Source organism: Gigantopelta aegis, chromosome 5 (assembly GCF_016097555.1).
Source record: "Gigantopelta aegis isolate Gae_Host chromosome 5, Gae_host_genome, whole genome shotgun sequence".
NCBI lineage: Eukaryota > Metazoa > Mollusca > Gastropoda > Neomphalida > Peltospiridae > Gigantopelta > Gigantopelta aegis.
In genome coordinates, this window is record NC_054703.1 from 35,616,533 (window position 1) to 35,636,532 (window position 20,000).

The 20,000-nt window shown below is 39.0% G+C and overlaps 1 protein-coding gene across 1 annotated transcript in view; it reads left to right on the plus strand.

The window, feature by feature from the left end:
* The window catches only part of LOC121373691 (E3 ubiquitin-protein ligase DCST1-like), a 43,430-nt gene that overhangs the window by 17,494 nt on the left and 5,936 nt on the right, over window positions 1-20,000 (plus strand). The window lies entirely within an intron of this gene.

Genomic DNA, 20,000 nt, shown 5'->3' on the forward strand with positions numbered 1-20,000 from the left:
TATAGGTATACAGATTACGTATAGGTATACAGATTACGCAAAAGGATACATATTACGTATGGGATACAGATTACGTATAGGTATACAGATTACGTACAGGTATACAGATTACGTTTTAGGTATACAGATTACGTATAGGTATACATATTGCGTACAGGTATACATATTGCGTACAGGTATACAGATTGTGTACAGGTATACAGATTGCGTACGTACAGGCATACAGATTGCGTACAGGTATACAGATTGCGTACGTACAGGCATACAGATTACGTACAGGAATACAGGTTGCGTACAGGTATACAGATTACGTATAGGTATACTTCACATAACGTGCTATAACATGTTTGTTTTGTTTTGTTTAACGACACCACTAGAACACATCAGTTTATTAATCATCGACTATTGGATGACAAACATTTGGTAATTCTGACAGAGAAGAAACCCGCAAAAAAAAATTCCATTAGTAGCAAGTCATATTTTATATTCACCAAAAGACAGACAGGATAGCACATACCACAGCCTTTGATATACCAAGTATGGTGCACTGGCTGGAACAAGAAATAGCCTAATGGACCCACTTCTACAACCACGTGCCGTAGCTAGCGAGAGGTAAGAGGCAACGCGATGCGAACCCAGCACCTGTCACCTTTAATGTCAATAGTTATGAGGTAACTGGGTCGCCACATTGAGAGTCCCGACCTCCACCTCACCCGGACACACGTTACATCCTGCCTATCCCTGGTCTGTTTTCGTTGTAGTCGGTACAAGGTGCTAATAAATGTGCTTAGTTACATTCTGCGCTAGCTACATCTTAGTTACCCCGTAGTCTCCTAGATACCACGGCCTCTCCCTGGGGGTGTGTGTGTGTGAGAGAGAGAGAGAGAGAGAGAGAGAGAGAGAGAGAGAGAGAGAGAGAGAGAGAGAGAGAGAGAGAGAGAGAGAGAGAGAGAGGCAGTGAGAGGCAGAGGCAGAGACAGAGACAGAGACAGTATGTATGTGTGTGTGTGTGTGAGAGAGAGAGAGAGAGAGAGAGAGAGAGAGAGAGAGAGAGAGAGAGAGAGACACACACACACACACCACACACACACACACACAGACACACACAGAGAGCGAGCGAGAGAGTGCAAGAACCACCCTTCTCCCCAACATAAATATTACATCAGCCATTCCTGACAAAATTATGAGATGAAGGAGGAAACGGTTTATTTAACGACGTACTCAACACATTTTATTGACGGTTATATGGACATATGGTTAAGGACCACGCAGATATTGAGGGAGGAAAACCCGCTGTCGCCACTTCATGGACTGCTCTTTTCGATGAGCAGCAAGGGATCTTTTATATGCACTATCCCATAGACATGATAGCACATACCACGGCCTTTGATGTACCAGTCGTGGTGCACTGGCTGAAACAAGAAATAGCCTAATGGACCCACTTCTACAACCACGTGCCGTAGCTAGCGAGAGGTAAGAGGCAACGCGATGCGAACCCAGCACCTGTCAGCTTTAATGTCAATAGTTATGAGGTAACTGGGTCGCCACATTGAGAGTCCCGACCTCCACCTCACCCGGACACACGTTACATCCTGCCTATCCCTGGTCTGTTTTCGTTGTAGTCGGTACAAGGTGCTAATAAATGTGCTTAGTTACATTCTGCGCTAGCTACATCTTAGTTACCCCGTAGTCTCCTAGATACCACGGCCTCTCCCTGGGTGTGTGTGTGTGTGTGTGAGAGAGAGAGAGAGAGAGAGAGAGAGAGAGAGAGAGAGAGAGAGAGAGAGAGAGAGAGAGAGAGAGAGAGAGAGAGAGAGAGAGAGAGAGAGAGAGAGAGAGAGGCAGTGAGAGGCAGAGACAGAGACAGTATGTATGTGTGTGTGTGTGTGTGAGAGAGAGAGAGAGAGAGAGAGAGAGAGAGAGAGAGAGAGAGAGAGAGAGAGAGAGACACACACACACACACACACACACACACACACACACACACACACACAGAGAGCGAGCGAGAGAGTGCAAGAACCACCCTTCTCCCCAACATAAATATTACATCAGCCATTCCTGACAAAATTATGAGATGAAGGAGGAAACGGTTTATTTAACGACGTACTCAACACATTTTATTGACGGTTATATGGACATATGGTTAAGGACCACGCAGATATTGAGGGAGGAAAACCCGCTGTCGCCACTTCATGGACTGCTCTTTTCGATGAGCAGCAAGGGATCTTTTATATGCACTATCCCATAGACATGATAGCACATACCACGGCCTTTGATGTACCAGTCGTGGTGCACTGGCTGAAACGATAAATAGCCCAATGGGACCACCGACGGGGATCGATCCCAAACCGACCACGCATCGAGGGAGCGCTTTACCACTGAGCTACGTCTCGACCCATCATGCTGATAAATTCGCTCTTAAGTCAGATTAACATTAAAAAACAGAGAAAAAAGTTAAAAACACATCGGCTTTATCGTATGAAGGTAAGAATGGGAAATTTTTCATTCGGCCTGAACAGGAATAAAGCCCATATACTTTCATTCATTTCAACTTATCTTCGTGCTTATATCCAATTAAGGTTCAAGCACGCTGTCCTGGGCACACATCTCAGCTCTCTGTCCAAGGTAGTGGGTTGGATGTTAGTCAGACCTCGTTACAAACCTCGTTAAAACCAAACACAAAGTTACAATCACGAAATTGTATGTATGTATGTATGTATATATATATATATATATATCAACATCAAGAATATCCACAACAAATATGATGTTGTTGTTGATGGTGATGATGATGATAAACCGAGAAGAAACAAAACCGCGATATGTTCAAAGTCGGTAAATCTGGCTTGAGACAATTCAATCTATGTAAAGGAGAACTTCATTTGTTTTAACTTCATGGATTCGGTTGTCGATCACGAACCGGATTCAGTTGTCGATCACGAACCGGATTCGGTTGTCCATCACGAACCGGATTCGGTTGTCGATCACGAACGGGATTCCTCCACTTTGGGGGTGGGGTGTAGCTCTGTCGGTAGAGCGCTCGCTTGAAGACAGAGTCGCCTCTGTGGACCCAGTATGTGATTAGGATTTTAGTAGTAGTGGATTCACAATAGATTTGCAGTGAAGGTGGCGGATCATAGCCCAGTGGTAAAGTGTTCGCCTGATGTGCGGTCGGTATTAGATCGATCCCCGTAGTCGGGCCCATTGGTCTATTTCCCGTTCTAGCCAGTGTAACACGACTTGTATATCAAAGGCCGTGTAATGTGCTGCTCTGTTTGTAGAAAATTAATGTGCATTTAAAAGATCCTTTGTGACTGATGTAAAAATGTAGCGGGTTTTTTCTCTAGAACTATATGTCACAATTTCCAAATATTTGACATCGGGTATACGATGATTATTAAATAAATGTGCTCTAACAGTGTCGTAAAAGGAGGCAAACTATAATTTTAACTTATCCTAAACTTTGGGACTCCTTTTTTGGTGCGATGCTCGAACTATGATCAAAGCTACGATGTCCTTAAATTGAACACAGAACAGAACTTTATTCACTCAGAACACCAAACGGTGTTACACTGAGGTGTTTACAACCGTATACAATACACAATACAATGGCGGCTGCTGATTAAAACATACATACATATAGTTATATCTATCTATCTATCTATATACATATACACAAACGCTAAAATATATTAGTTGAATAAATCTATGACAAAGGCGTGTCTTTTAATACACTATTAATGACATTAAGAAACGTACATAGTTTCTTTATAATAGATAATTGTTTTGTGTTAAAGAGCTTGTGTAATTTAAAAGTGTTTGGTCTGTTGAAGTAATATTTATTTAAGTAGGTTGATCTTTCGTTAGTAAAGTGTGGACATTGAAATAGGTAATGAAATTCATCACCTATTGTGATTTTGCAAAGAGGGCAAATTCTATTTTTTCTTTCAATATTTTGCCATCTGCCAGTTTCAATTGGAAGAAAGTGATTGCTGGTTCTGAATCGACTGTAAATAATGCGTATTTTTTCAGGTAAGTATAGAAGGTAATTTTCACAAACATGTGCCGATTTAAATATTCTATAAGTAATACATTTGGGATAAGTATTAATATTTTCGTTCCAGGTTTGTCTGAATGATCTTTTAAACGTTGAGTAACTAACTTAATAAATGAGTTCTTATTTGAAACTGTCTGGTTTAACCAATAATTTCCCAGTCCTAATTTATTTAATATATCGTTTATATTACTTAACCATTTAAATTTTAACCCATTTTTTGTGCTTTCACTAATCATTGTTTTGTACAGTATATATGATATTTTAGAGGCCTTTCCTGTGATCAACGAGGCCCAAAAACTTAGCATTCTAATGTGTATCTTAATATCTAATGGAAATACGCCTAATTCTCCATAAATCATGGGCAGTGGGGTACTTCTTCTTAGCCTTAATAAGTCTCTTAGAAAATTTAGCTGTATTCTTTCTATATTTTGATTATTACCAAAACCCCAAATTTCCGAGGAATATAACAGAATAGGGACAATGGTACTATCAAACAAGTGTAATTGGCAGTCTATTGGTAAATTAAGATTTCTAATTCTCATTTTGAGTAAGGTCATACCTTTATTAGCCTGTGCTATTAAAGATTTTTTTGCTTGGATAAACGATCCTGTTCTAGTAAATATAATGCCTAAGTATTTATAGTTATCAACAATGTCTAATGTCCTTAATGTAGAATGATTTATTTTTGGGAGGTTTTGTACCAAATACTAATATTTTAGACTTATCTATATTTACTTTTAATTTCCAAATTTCACAATATTCCGAGAAAACGTTTAAAGACTTTTGTAGGTCTTCTGGTGATTCTGCCAAAATCACAGTGTCGTCAGCATAAAGTAGCAGGGTAATTATAAACAGTAGGTCAGTATTGTTGTTTTCATACTCTATTCTTATACCATTACATTGTTTCTCTTTTAGTGTATTTTCTAGGTCATTTAAGTATATAGCGAATAATATGGGGGACAGATTTTCGCCCTGACGTACTCTATTTTGACATAGGAAATAAGCCGAATATTCATCATTGTGGCTTATACATGATTTGATACCTTGGTACATATTATAAACAATTCTAAGAAATTTACCATTTACATCTAAATTTAAACATTTTTTGCATAAACCTGTTCGCCAGACAGTATCAAATGCTTTCGAGAAATCTATAAAGGCACAGTAAAATTTCTTTTTTCTTTGTTTGATAATTTCACATAGGGCATGCAAAGAAAAAATATGATCATTAGTACTATAACCTTTGCGAAAGCCCGCTTGACTTTCGTTTAGTTGTTCTGTGGATTCGAGGAAGTCATTTATTCTCTTATTCAAAATTGATGTAAATAGCTTTCCAAAACAACTTACTATTGTAATGGGTCTGTAAGATTTGGGATCATTTGGGCTACCTTTCTTTTATAAATTGGCTTAATAATTCCATTTAGCCAATCATCTGGTAGTATGCCTGTGTTGAAAATAATATTAAATATTTTTACTAAGATTGGGGCGAGTTGCTTTCTCCATATTTAAGGTATTCATTTGAAATTTCATCTGTACCCATCGCTTTATTGTTTCGGAGACATCTAATGGCTTTCCGTACTTCATCAATAGTGATTTCATTATTTAGGATACTGTTTTCAAACGAGATATCTATGTTGATGCTTTCAACACCATTAGGGTCTGTTTCATTTATTTCTTTGAAATATTCAAAGAAATTATCCATTTCTATATCAGTGGGTGGTTTTTTTTTCATTTATTGAATTTAATAGTTTCCAAAATTCCTTGGGTTTGTTTGTTTGCATTTTGCGTATTTTTTTGTTCGGATGATTTATCGTGTTTACGTTTGTAAAATTTTACAGTTTTTCTATATTGCTGGCCCAAACCTATCATCGAGAGACGATCTATATTACATTTACTGTGATTAAATTTAAGTCTAGCTTTGTGAAAATGAAACCTTGCTATTCTACACTCTTTACCAAACCAAATCTTCTTGTTAGCTGTAATATGTTTGTTTGTACTTATTTGAGCATAATTTCCTACCATCTTTTCGGCACTCTTTTTCATAATGTTCCCCAAATCTTTTACTAAACTATTTATTGTTTCTCTGTTTGGTGTATCAGAATTGACGAATAATCTATCTAAATGAGCTGCAAGGTTTCTAATATTTTCATCATCTATATTATTATTATATATATCAGCTGTACATCTATTAATTTTCTTAATTTTACATTTTACATCAGCTTGTTTATCGTCATTAACACTAGTAATTTCCCTACTTTTGGAAAATAACAGATCGATATAAAGTGGGCAGTGGATATCAGAAAGTATTGGATTAAAATCAAATATTTTGAACTCATCTATATGCTTGAGCAGATTTATCGAGGCAATGTTGTAGTCCACAACGGACGAATCTTTACACGTGAATTTCCCAAAAAACTTATCGTTGCCAATACGGCCGTTCACGATAAAAAGATCGTTAGATTTACACATGTCTAACAATTGTGAACCAAAGTGGTTAGTTTTAGCGTCTTGGCTAACTCTTTTTAAAGGTATGTTCATATTTGCTAGATGTGTAGCACTGTTCAGATATCCATCGACACTTTTATCTGAATCAAGTACATGTTGTACATGAGCTATATTACTATCAACAATATAATCAGGTAAAACACCAGTCCTGGCATTCATATCACCAAGTAGCAATACATAATCTGTTACGTTAACATGTGTTTGGATCTCTAGACTTACGGAGTAAAATGTGTCAGCATTACAATATTTAGAATTTTCAGGTGGTATATAAATAGCACCAATATGTAAATCATCTTCAAAGTTTGTAAAACTTCTATCAATTTTGCACCAAAGTAAAAAATCGGATTCCATTTCTAGAAAAGATACATATTTAGCTATATCTTGCTTAATAAGTAGAGCAATGCCTCCAGATCTACAACTATTTCTGGCTTGGCGGTTATTACAATGTATAGTATATCCAGGGATATCAATAATATCTAGATAATCTAGCTTTGTCTCTGAAAAACACACAATATCAAAGTTCTTAATGTAGTCGATTAATTCAGGAAAATTAAGTTTTTGACGCAATCCACACACGTTTAATGTTCGAAACCTAAGGTGTGTTTTCTGAGATAATGTGTTTTGGTCGAATCTAACCGTGGCATGTTTACGAAGTGGTGTATCGCTATCTCTTGTATTATTTGTAGTCGACATAGGCGATTTACTAGCAATATTATAATAATTTACATGTACAGAACTATTTTGAACGTGATTATAAGTATGTATTAAAATGTTATCAATAGCAGCATCAAACTCACATAACAAAATATCGTTATTATTATTATTAAATGGTGTACAATAATCGCACTGGTACGTTAATCCTAGCCAAGAAAGTGTCCGTGTTTCCCACGTAAGTGAGTGCTCTGTCCGTCACGCAGCACTGATCAACAGGTGCTGTATACCGAGCACACTGAGTTGGGCCAAGCCAACACAGTTTTTGTTCTGTGTAAAAAAAGGAACCGCCAGTAAACAGTGGGTCAGCTTGGCTGTAGTCGACTACTGGCTGGAATAATGTTTGACACCTCTAACTGTGTTGGGAGGGGTTCTGTTGGGGTTGGGGAGGGGCAGTGGGACCTAATGTAGTTGGAGTGCGCATTAAACTTGGCGGTTGGTTTTGGGTTTGGGGCTGTACAGGGGCAGGAAAGGGAGGGTAGTGACTGTGGTACTGTGGTGGAGGGTGGGGTGGATTGAATGGGTGTGTTGGATAGGAAGGGTGGGATGGGTAGGATGACTTGGGTGGGTTGGATGAGTAGGATGACTGGGGTGGGTTGAGTGGGTTGGGTGGGTATGTTGGTTGTGGCGGAGGGGGCACATTTCTGTCAGAATGGGGGTACACTCGTATTCCATTAATGAACAGCTGGTCCTTTACAAGTCTTGCGTGATCTCCCCTGGCTTTAGCCTGGCGTAGTAACGGGTACAGTTCGCGTCTCCGCTCCGCGATCTCGCGTGGAAACTGTTCATTCACGCCGTACTGTGTGTCGCCTTCATAACAATGTGCAGGGACTACCAAATCTTTTGCTTTTAATTTTTTCTTGAAAGAACTGATTGATGTGGAATTTTTAATATTCGTTGATAAATTGTTCCATAAATTAATGCTAGATGAGAAGAAAGATTCAGAATATAATTTTGAACGACATCGATACGATTGAAAGCGTTCGGTATTCCACAAAGAATATATGTTTATTTGACCGACAGTTCGAGGTAGTTGGATGGACAAATATCTAGGAGAGAGACCGTTACATAGTCTGTACATCATACATACTTTGTGTCTCCTCCTTAACTCAGCTAGTGGTATAAGTCTCGTTTCTTTGTACAGCGACTGATGAGATGTCCCACGAACATCCCCACAGGTAGTGCGTAAAGCATCAAGCTGGATATTTTCTATTTGTTATAAAGTTGAAATTGTAGCACTGTAAATCTAATTAATGAACATGTAAAACTAAATATATAAACTGCATTGTTATAGTGTTAAAACCAAATATATAACCTGCATCTTTATAAATTTAAAATTGTAGCACTTTAATTCGAATTAATGAACATGTAAAACTAAATATACAAACTGCATTGTTATAAAGTTGAAATTGTAGCACTGTAATTCTAATTAATGTATATGTAAAACTAAATATATAAACTGTATTGTTATAAAGTTGAAATTGTAGCACTGTAAATCTAATTAATGAACATGTAAAACTAAATATACAAACTGCATTGTTATAAAGTTGAAATTGTAGCACTGTAAATCTAATTAATGAACATGTAAAACTATATATATAAACTGCATTGTTATAGTGTTGGAACTAGATATATAAACTGCATTTTTATAAAGTTGAAATTGTAACACTGCTATTCTAATCAATGTACATGTAAAACTAAATATATAAACTGCATTGTTATAGTGTTGAAACTAAATATATAACCTGCATTTTTATAAAGTAAATATAAAAAATAAACATATAAACTGTATTGTTGCACCTCGAACTTTGGCCCAACCGGAAATTATTTGGTTTAGTACTACCTTTAAAAGCAGAACACATTTTACTTTTCTGAGGTGCCATCGTTGGACACATTCTCTGATCTGGTTTTCCCCGTTCCAGCCAGTTCCCCACGACTGGCATATCACAAGCTGTGGTTTATGGTGTTTTGTCTGTAGGAAAATGCGAGTGCGAGTGCGAATAATTTTTACATGCTCATATAGCACTAGAGTTTCGAACATGTCCGTCCCGGGACCTGTCTCTGGATAGCCAGGGGCTTGTCCCGGGACAGAAACAAATTAAGCGGACAATTTTGAAATTTACATCCGAAAATTAAATAGTGGGCCTTTAAAATTTTGATGCGCATCTCTAATATAATTAATAAAGAAAATTCTACTCATTAAATTTGGTCGCTAGATTAGATCGGGTGGTCAAAAACAAATTAGATAAGATGGAGGGGGGGGGGGGGTAGAGTTGAAAATGGGCAGAATTTTGAAAATAGCACTTAGTAAAAAAGTTAATAGAATTTAAAAAAAAAAAAAAAAAAAAAAAATTTACAAGCCAAAAATAAAAAGAATTGACTGCTTGGTCGAATATTTATATAATTTGGAGCCTTTTAGAAGGACAGTCCAAAAATAATAAGAGAATAAACTTAGTGCGTAAACTTTTGAACGAAGGTCTAAAAGTTTAAAATCCGAGTAGGAAAATGCGTATAAAAGATCCCTTGCTGCTAATTGAAAACTGTAGCGTGGTTTCCTCTCTAAGACTATATGTCAAAAGTTTCCAAATGTTTGACATCCAATTGCCGATGATTAATACAATAATTTGTTCTAGTGGCGTCGTTAAACGAATCAAAGTTTAAACTTTAATAATTAGACCAAGTGACATTAACTCTCGTTCTGGAGTCTGGAGTTGAAACACCCACTGTTTCAAATTACATGGTACTCCATTGTCACGTTGTCGAAATGCCGTACCATGGGCGTACATAAGATTTGAAAAGGGGGGTTCCAAAATAGATTGCAGAGATACTGGGCATATATTTCTATGTTGAGTAAATATAATAATGTCAGATATCAATGTGAGATATATTAAATTATAAAAAAGCGATTTCAGGGGGTGGAGGTGGGTGGGTGGGTTCGGTCGAACCCATCGCCCCCCCCCCCCCCCCCAATGTATGCCCATGCGTACACTACTGGGCCCATATTTTCGAAGCCACCAGGGGCCGTATGCATGAGGAGCGGATAGCGGCTAAACGCGGATTGCTAATTGCGTTTAAATTTGTTCGCTTTTTGGTATGCATAAACGTAAATGACGTCGCGAATAGCTATCCGGCGGCGTTATTTTTAGATTGAGGGAACTCCTCGCCGCGCATGGCATTCTGGGAATGTACAATGTACTTTTGTAAACAAAAGGAACAGTGTATCATTTAATATTTATAAATAAATAAAATATATAAATACATTTATTTATAAATAAAATAAAATAAAATAAAATAACATTAACAATTAAATTAAAATTAAAATTAAAATTAAATTAAACTAAATAATAATACAAAAATAATAATGAAAATAAATAAAATTAAATACATAGTTATAAGAAAGAAAAAAATATATATATAGCAATCCAGTTATTAACAGTCATTAAAAGTGCAGTATATATTTAGGAACAAATAATAATAAAATAGAGGCAAATAGTTTTGCCAAATAAATAAATAAAAATGGGGGACCAAGATATAACACCCAGCATACTAATAAAATATAGAAATGCAGATATAGAGGGAGATAAACTAGAAAACAGGTAAATAAATAAAATAGTTTGTTTTCTTTGACGACACCACTAGAGCACATTGATTTATTAATCATCGGCTATTAGGGCCTAGATGTCAAACATATGGTCATTTTTTGACAGTGATAGAGAGACAACCCGCTACATTTTTCCATTAGTAGCAAGGAATCTTTCATATGCACCATCCCACAGACAGGATAGTACACACCACGGCCTTTGATATACCAGTCGTGGGAACAAATTTTTAAAAATAAAAATAGGTCAAACACCAACCATAAGCGTCCGGGGGTGGGGGAGGCAATCTTCGAATTCGGGTTTAAAACGAATAAGACATTCGGGCAAAATGAGCTGGCCTTAAAACTTCTCTCTGTGTTTTTCATTCATTCTACTGACAGTATTATTTTTAACGTAACCCATGTAAAAAGGAAGGAAGGAACTGTTTTATTAACGACGCACTCAACACATTTTATTTACGGTTATATGGCGTCGGACACATGGTTAAGGACCACACAGATATTGAGGGAGAAAACCCGCTGTTGCCATTTCACGGGCTACTCTTTTCGATTAGTACCAAGAGATCTTTTATATGCACCATCCCATAGAGAGGATAGCACATATCACAACTTTTAATATACCAGTCCTGGTGCACTGGCTGGAGCGAGAAATAGCCCAATGGGTCTACTGACAGGGATCGATCCCAAACCGACTGCGCGAGCACTTTACCACTGGGTTACGTCCCGCCCCACTCCCCCGTGTAACAATGCGTGGTGATTCTTATACAGGCGTGTGTGCAGAGAGAGAGAGAGAGAGAGAGAGAGAGAGAGAGAGAGAGAGAGAGAGAGAGAGGGGGGGGGGGGAGGGGGCTGGATAGAGGAGAGGAGGGGAGAGGTAGGGAGGGGTAGAGGGAGAGAGAAATAACAAAGAAATACGCAACAGGTAAATTCTTTACTCAACTTGATTACCTGCACTTGACGACGATAATATACTTTTTGTCCGAATTTATACAAATAAAGAAGTGTTTTTTCATATGGATTATGAGCCCCACACCTACCCACACCCCCAATCCTACCACCACTGAAACAGTTTTCTTTTGGTTCAGTAAACAAAATGGACTGAACATTTATGAAAATCAACACCCAGTGAAACACACTTGGGGTTTTGTTAAAATGAATTATGGCACGCACAGTCATAGTCTAAAATATGTAGGCAGAACCCCCAAAAGAGAAACGGAAACTGCTTTTAATACAGGGGCAATTTTCCGTTATCATTATGTAGCCTACTGGAAAGTATTCCCCCAAAAGAAACACAACAAGGCTCGGAAGGGTTCGAGGGTTTATTCTCTCGATCACACCATACGCGTGGTTCTGTAAAAATAATTACAAACGATAAATACACTGATAATAACAATAATTAACAACCTCGACTTAATCATAAAAATAAATTACAAATGTCATTACATAGCAATATATATACTCATTTAAACCATTATCACACAATTATGCCAAGTTACTGGCATAATACTTTCCTTCAAAAATATACATATACGTTTCGGCGACGTTAGTGCCAAAAACAATCATCAAAAATAAGTACATGCATTTAAGATAATTAAATGCGGTTATACAAACAAAAAAATACCACAAAGCAGTAAAGACTTGGCAACATTATTGCCAACGTTACTGATTACAAAATAAACAACTTCCCCATTTCAAATGCTGTCAATATAAAACAATAACGTTCGGGTTTGTATGACAAACATTAAAATAAAGACCATTACAGAATACAAACTGGAACAATCGATTTAAAAAACAATAATATATATATACATAAAATACTCGGTTACAGCACAGGTGAAACAAGTCACGTGCGTTGGTCAAGACGCACGTGAAACACCTTCGCTGCAAGAATTGCATGTAATAAAGAAATAGACAATACTACTACTACTACACACCTTCGCTGTGGGCGATGAACCGTATAGGATGATAACACTATTACATGTACGTGGGCTTCATCCTGTGAATAAATGGGTAAAATATAAGCTACCACTCAAATGGATAATAAAACTACAGCAATTAGACATCTCATCCAACACTAATCACTAATTCTGTTTATACAATTAACTTGCGCCTCTATGTATATTTATATGTTTAATAGTATATATCCAACACCTTTACTTTATTACTGTTTATAAAGTTAACTCGTCCATATATATATTTATTCGTTTATTGTGTTTTAGTGAATTCAATATTTAAAACGTATTTACCTAGCATTAATTATGGACGTTTAAACACTTTTCCACATTATGTATTACATTTACATATATCTAAAATAATGAGATAAACATAACAATTAATACATGCATATTAGTCAAACCTGTAAGTGCCAAAAGGAAGTCTGAAGATAACGAAAGGCTCAGGAAAAGGAAAAGGCAACTGCAAGTCGTAAGTATGTAACGTGTTGTGTCATTGTCCACACTCAGCGCTGCACGGACCTGACTCACGACCACGTGACACCAAATACACATAACCATTGGACAGAATCAACCAATGGCTCGTCCCTAGCCAGTATGGCGAGAAACAACCATAAAAGGCTTTGTCTAATGCACCAATACGATATTCTCAATGCAGATTGAGAATATCCTATAATAAAATAAATTGAATCCTAAAATAAATATTAATAGTAATAGATCAAATATGTTATTTATATACAAACGGCCAAATATTTAGTCCCCGTTACATACTCCCCCTAGTTGTGAAATGACGTCCTCGTCATTTAATGTCATATGACCCCAGTGAACTTGTAACAATCTGCAGTACTGCATTTACTGCTTCTATCGGCATCCGATCAAATAAGTTCATTGAAGCCATATCCGTGAGAATTTTTACTCTGTCCTTCCAGTCACATCCCAAAGACTTGATCATGGCAAAATCCCCATGTGTCATCCACTTTGGAGGCCGTCTCTCCCTAATGGATCGTCTTGGAACTGGAACTGGAACTGGACTCCTAATGTCTTCAGATTCAGACACCAAATCTGCAACCGGCTCAACCTCTGCCGTCTCATCCGCAACTGTCTCATGGTCTGAACTAGCTACTTCACCTACAAGGGATGTCTCATGATCATCCGTTGACGAAGTGCTGTCTATACCCATAACACCAACAGAGTCCCTGTCAGCAGCAGGTGCGGTGCTGGCATCTGTTGGTTCTGTGACTGTTGCCTCTGTAACCAGCACAACAGAATCGACTTGAAGATAGTCTTCATCATCCGACGGGGTTGCTCCGTCGTCCAATTCCGTTGGGGGTATCTTTTCAGCAGTAACCTCAGTTGGCTTTTGTCGCTGTCGTTGGGTTGGTCGTCTTGGTTTTGGTGTTGGCACATCTGGAACATCAATAGCTATGGGAAGAGATCCGATTGGTAACAGAAGGTTCCTGTGAAGTGTTCTACTTTTACCATGTCCATTTTCCTGCCGCACCACAAACACAGGGATATCCTTGTTTGGCTGATCTTGGATAAGGTAAGGTTCCTCTTCCCATCTGTCGGCAATCTTATGTTTACCATCGAATGCCAATCTTCTAACCAAAACTCTGTCGCCGGGTTGCAGGATGGAACCCCGAACTCTGACATCATATCCCTTCTTCTGATGTTGTCGACTGTGCTCTGCTGCCTTAGACGCTAACCTGTATGATTCTTGCAGTCTTTGTCGTAAAGCTGACGTGTAATCATGTAGATTCTTCTTGTCTTGCATTGGTTCCAGACCCAAGGCAACATCAACAGGCAACCGTGGATTCCTGCCAAACATCAGAAAGAATGGTGCATAACCAGTGGAATCATGTCTGGTACAGTTATAGGCATGCACTAAAGGGGCTACATGGTTCTTCCAGTCAACCTTCTTTTCTGGATCCAGGGTACCAAGCATATCCAGTAATGTCCTGTTGAACCGCTCTGTCATTCCATTACCCATTGGGTGATATGGCGTTGTCCTTGACTTTTGTATTCCTGCGATTGAACACATTTCTTTCAAAAGCTTGCTTTCAAAATTTGCACCCTGGTCTGAATGCAACCGCTGAGGAAATCCATAGTGTACAATAAAGTTATTAAATAACACTTCTGCAGTTGTTCTAGCAGTCTGATTCCTCGTAGGTATGGCTTGAGCGTATCGAGTGAAATGGTCTGTTATAACAAGGATATTTTGGAAGCCGCCCTTTGAAGTCTCCAATGTAAGAAAGTCCAGGCAAACTATCTCAAGAGGCTGACTAGTTGTGATGTTGACAAGTGGCGCCCGGCTGTTGGTTGGACCTTTTCGGCGAAGACATCTGTCACAGCTCTTAATCCACTCATCGACACTCTTGGACATGGCTGGCCAGTAAAATCTATCCTTTAACAGAGCAAGTGTCCTCTCACGGCCCATATGCCCAATGTCGTTGTGGAGCCCTTGCAATGCCATGGGTCGAAACTTGACTGGGAGTACTAACTGCATCTTCTCATCTCCATTAACCAGTGTAGATCGATATAAACTCCTCCCCTGTACAGTTTCAGATGGTCAAACTCCCGGTACAACGCTAGTGCTTCTGCTGAGCGAGGCAACCCTTGTAGAGATGGTTTTGTACCTTGTGTCAAGCTTCTCAGGAATGGTTCTAGGGTTATATCTCCAGTTTGGTGATGTCTCCAATCTCTCAAAGTCATGTTATTGATTGAATGTCCATCTTCATCCTCGTCATCAATTACATCCGAGGACATACAAAGACTTTCAATATAACTGGGAGTCTGACATGCTGCTGCGATCGCCTTGATGGATTCAGAGGTAATACCTAGCTGCTTTTCCCCACTGTAGTTATTACCTGGGAGGCGAGAGAGCGCATCAGCATCTGCATTGCTTTTCCCTGTCCGGTACTGAATTGAAAAATCGTAAGACGCTAAGGAGGCTAACCATCTATGGCCTGTGGCATCTAGTTTAGCCGTGGTTAATACATAGGTGAGAGGATTGTTATCCGTAAACACAACAAACTTGTGGCCATATAAATAATCACTGAATTTCTCAGTAATTGCCCATTTCAGTGCCAAAAATTCTAGTTTGTGTGCTGCATAATTTCTCTCAGTCTTTGACACACCACGGCTTGCATAAGCTACCACCCTCTTCGTACCCTCTTGTTCCTGGTAGAGTACTGCCCCAAGACCAGAGCTGCTTGCATCTGTATGCAATTCAAATGGAAGAGAGTGGTCCGCATACGCCAAAATAGGTGGCGAGGTCAACGCCCGCTTCAACTGATCAAAAGCATTTTGTTGATCTGCTCCCCATACCCAATCCACCACAGCTGATCTTTTCTTCGATGACCTCTTCTGTTTAGTCCTGGTTGGTGGAAGTAGAATCGTAAGAGGCCGTGCTATCGTAGAGAAATTAGAAATATACTTACGATAGTACCCAAGAAATCCTAGGACCTGTCGCAACTGCTCTGGATTAGTAGGTTCTGGCCAGTTGACAATCTTTTCTATCTTTTCAGGATCTACCTTGACGCCATCCACGGACACAATGTGCCCTAGATATTTGACTTGATCCTGAAAGAAACTGCATTTCTTGGGTGCCAACTTGAGATTGTATTCCCGAAGACGGTTAAATACCAATTCCAGTCGATGAAGATGCTCTTCAAATGATGATGAAAATACAATAAGATCATCAATGAATATACAACACTTCTGCAGGTACAGATCTCCAAGACAATCTTCCATGAGTCTCTGGTACGTTGCAGGACTATTAGTCTGTCCAAAACCCATACGATTATACTCATAGAAGCCGAGTGGTCCTACTGTAAACGCTGTCCTGGCTTTATGTTCTTCAGCTATCTCCACCTGATGGTATCCACTCTTCATGTCAACAACACTGAAGAACTTCGAACCAGCCAGACAATCAAAAATCTCTTCTGTCCTAGGCAAAGCATACGAATCCTTTACGGTTTGTTGATTCAACTGCCGGTAATCAACGCACATCCGTAAAGAACCATCTTTCTTCTTTGCAATCACCACTGGTGATGCCCACGGGCTGTGAGATCTCCGGATGATTCCACACAACAAAAGCTGTCGTAAATGTTGTTTGATCTCTTCGTACATAGCCGGCGGAATGCGGCGATGTCGTTGCTTGAACGGGGTACTGTCAATAAGCTCAATTCTGTGCTGTACCTTAGTACAGTGCCCAATGTCGAACTCACTTGCAGAAAAGACATCTTGATACTTTAAAATCAAGTTGGTCCCCTCCTGCAACTGCTCCGGAGTTAGTCCTTGTGAAGGTAGAGTAATCTTCTGCAGCAACCACTCGTCATCTTCCTCCTTTTGTTCTACGTCTTCCAAAGTTACTTCTTGTATCTCACACAAGAGGCCCTTAGACGGAATAACAACGGTCTGAGTAGTTACATTGGACAATCTTACCTCCACTGGAGAATTGGATCTGTACTGGTACCTAAATACAACAGGCGATACCTCTAAGTCTGGATGATCACATTTCCCTGTTGTTGCCATCATCGCACATGTATCCCTGTAAGGAATCTTCTTATCCAGGTACCCAGGGATAGTAATGGTCGAATTAGGTGGAATAGTAATGCTATCTCTCTGTGCACTCCTAACCAGACCTAATCTACCCTTACACCGTGAAAGTGTCTTGTCCTGTAACACAATGCTCCTGAAAGCAAGGTACCAAGGTGTACGCAATTCCGCTACTTGTAGAAATCTATCACCATAAGTTTGGCGACATTCATCTAAAGCAGAGGTTAAAACATTTGTTCCCAATAAAATTGGGAACACTAGCGTTGTAACTGCTATCCGGAACAACCAAAAAAACAAACAAAACCTAGGTGAATCAGTCAAACCCTGTAACACCACAGTCGTTTCAATATATCCTTTATATGGTAGTGACTGACCGTCCGCACATTCAATATTCAACAGATCAGTCAGAGGATGAATATCTGCTTCCTTGAGATAATTGGAATAAAAGGTTTCGCTGACTGTTGAAACAGTGGAACCTGTATCCAACAAAGCTGTACACAAATTACCACCAACAACAACGGAAACCTCATTCGCTTCACCAATGAGACCCTCTGGAATGGAAGAGAAAACCTTGGAGCATTTGCCTGTGCCAACTTTTGTTTGCTCCCCAACAAAAGTGGTCTTCAGTTTAAATCCAGAGGCTCATTTCTGCAACCTATGGCTATGTGTCCAACTTGTCCACATTTCCAACACTGTATCTCCTTTCGACGTTGTGGAGTTCTGCCTGAAGAAAATTGGGCATGGGTTCTTACACCCTTATAAGTCGAAGGTGTGGTGGGTGGCTGTCTATCAGGTGTGGGACCTCTGGTTGGCCTGTCATGTAACTGAGTCTCTAACTTGTCGAATCTTGAAGAAAGTTGGTACATCATGGCCTCAAGTTTCTTGATACCCTCCATTTCGGACGGTGGTGGAGGTGGAGCGAGCAAACTCCTCTTGACCGGAACAGGCTTCTTGGTGGGTTGCTTTGTCCCGATGAAATCCGAAACCATATGGTTCTGTTCAACTCGGCGCAGCTCCACTCTCAGTCTGTCAAAATTTTGGATCTTGTCAAAGATATGGCCACTACAATCCTTGATCCACTGTTGTAGTCCACCCCAAAATCTAGTTCGCAGCATGTGGTTGGCATTCATCTGATCTGCGTTGCCCTTAAAAGCTCTATAAAACAAATCCTCTACTCGACAACCCCAAGACGAAACATCTTCGCCATCTTGTTGCCGAGCGCTGTAAAACTCGCCAAGAAGTGCCTCACCCTCATCAACCGACCCATAAATACTTTGTAGTTTATGAACCAACTGACTAAGGCTAGCATCAGAACCTAGGCGCATTGCAACCTTAGCCGCATCGCCTTTAAGAGACCGCCTGACTGCCTGGGTAATTACCTCAGGAGAGTGCTTCTTGTCCCTCTTAAGACAATCTATCTCATAGACCCAAGTATCAAAAGAACTTTCTGCTTTGACACCAATGTCACCTTCAAAAAAAAGAAATTCTGGGTGGTTGACTAATCTCAACCATGCTAACAACTGGTTTCTGTTCTTTCGGTTCAGTTCCTCCTAGCGATTCAGCATAAGCTAAAGCCCAAGCTTTGAAGTCCTCGGGGCTCCATTGTATCCTCTGGGGTTTGATTCCAAGTTTCTTAAAAGTCGGAAGGGCAAAGTTGGAACCTCTTCCATGGTAATATGGTTCTTCGAAGTAGATGCCGTATAGTACTCCCAGTCAAGTTTCGACCCATGGCACTGCAAGGGCTCCACAACGACATTGGGCATATGGGCCGTGAGAGGACACTTGCTCTGTTAAAGGATAGATTTTACTGGCCAGCCATGTCCAAGAGTGTCGATGAGTGGACCACGTGACACCAAATACACATAACCATTGGACAGAATCAACCAATGGCTCGTCCCTAGCCAGTATGGCGAGAAACAACCATAAAAGGCTTTGTCTAATGCACCAATACGATATTCTCAATGCAGATTGAGAATATCCTATAATAAAATAAATTGAATCCTAAAATAAATATTAATAGTAATAGATCAAATATGTTATTTATATACAAACGGCCAAATATTTAGTCCCCGTTACAATTATTTAATAGCCATACAAAAGTAATAATATTAAAAAACTAAATCATATTTTTAAAATCCAAATGCAAATATACAATTTATAATCTGGAATAAAAGTTAGATTTTAAAATGTCATCAGTATTATTTAACACACATAAACAACTTTTAGAGGCATGTCCAAGACATAGAGGGGAATGGAGTGCTCAATTATGGACACCACAAGAATGGAACTTTTAATTTTAGTTTTTCATTAATTTGTCATTGCTTTCAGTCAGCTCTGCAAAGATTTGATTTCCATTATTGTACCAAGTGTAATAACATTAGTCCGTCAAACCAACTGTATCTTAAATAACTAGTGATGTTAACTACTAGTATTTACACTTAATACATAGGGACTTAATTCCATGTTACACGTATATATACTCTATTCCATGTTAAAACTTAAAATACCATAAACTTAAATGACGTTTTGTACATGATATACAAAATATACAGAGAAAGAAATAAGGGAACACTTAGTATTGAATACCATTATCGTCCTAATGTCTGTATAAAGTACG